The sequence below is a fragment of the Arachis ipaensis genome, chromosome B01, assembly GCF_000816755.2.
Source record: "Arachis ipaensis cultivar K30076 chromosome B01, Araip1.1, whole genome shotgun sequence".
In the NCBI taxonomy this organism is placed as follows: Eukaryota; Viridiplantae; Streptophyta; class Magnoliopsida; order Fabales; family Fabaceae; genus Arachis; species Arachis ipaensis.
In genome coordinates, this window is record NC_029785.2 from 127,158,657 (window position 1) to 127,159,075 (window position 419).

Genomic DNA, 419 nt, shown 5'->3' on the forward strand with positions numbered 1-419 from the left:
TGAATTGTTAATTTAACCTTGGTCTTATGGAATCATAAATAGGAATACATTACATTGCTCTTTCTTCTAAAATTCAAGCAACAACATATGATTTCACAATTTAAAACCTTATTCACCAGCTTCTCTTCTAATTCATTTGGAATATGCACAAATGCACTTTACAGTATCCAAATATCCAAATACAACAACTCAATAATCTCAAGTTCTCAACTCTCAAGCATAGTTGTAAGAACCGAACCGGTCATCAAACCGGTTAGGCTACTGGTTTACTGATTTACTGGTTCAACCGATAAATCGCTAGTTAAACCGATAAAACTGGTCCCACATAAATAAAAAATATAAAATAGTAAAAAATTTGAAAAATTTAAAATACATATCATCAATAGTATCTTAATTTGACACAATAAAAATAATAATCT

At 29.1% G+C, this 419-nt stretch overlaps 1 protein-coding gene and 1 long non-coding RNA gene across 2 annotated transcripts in view; both read right to left on the minus strand.

Annotated features, from left to right (window-relative positions):
• LOC107619864 (phosphoribosylaminoimidazole-succinocarboxamide synthase, chloroplastic-like) overlaps positions 1-419 on the minus strand; it is a 55,629-nt gene that overhangs the window by 4,726 nt on the left and 50,484 nt on the right. The gene's annotated exons all lie outside the window — the stretch shown is intronic.
• LOC107612768 overlaps positions 1-419 on the minus strand; it is a 3,700-nt gene that overhangs the window by 2,086 nt on the left and 1,195 nt on the right. The window lies entirely within an intron of this gene.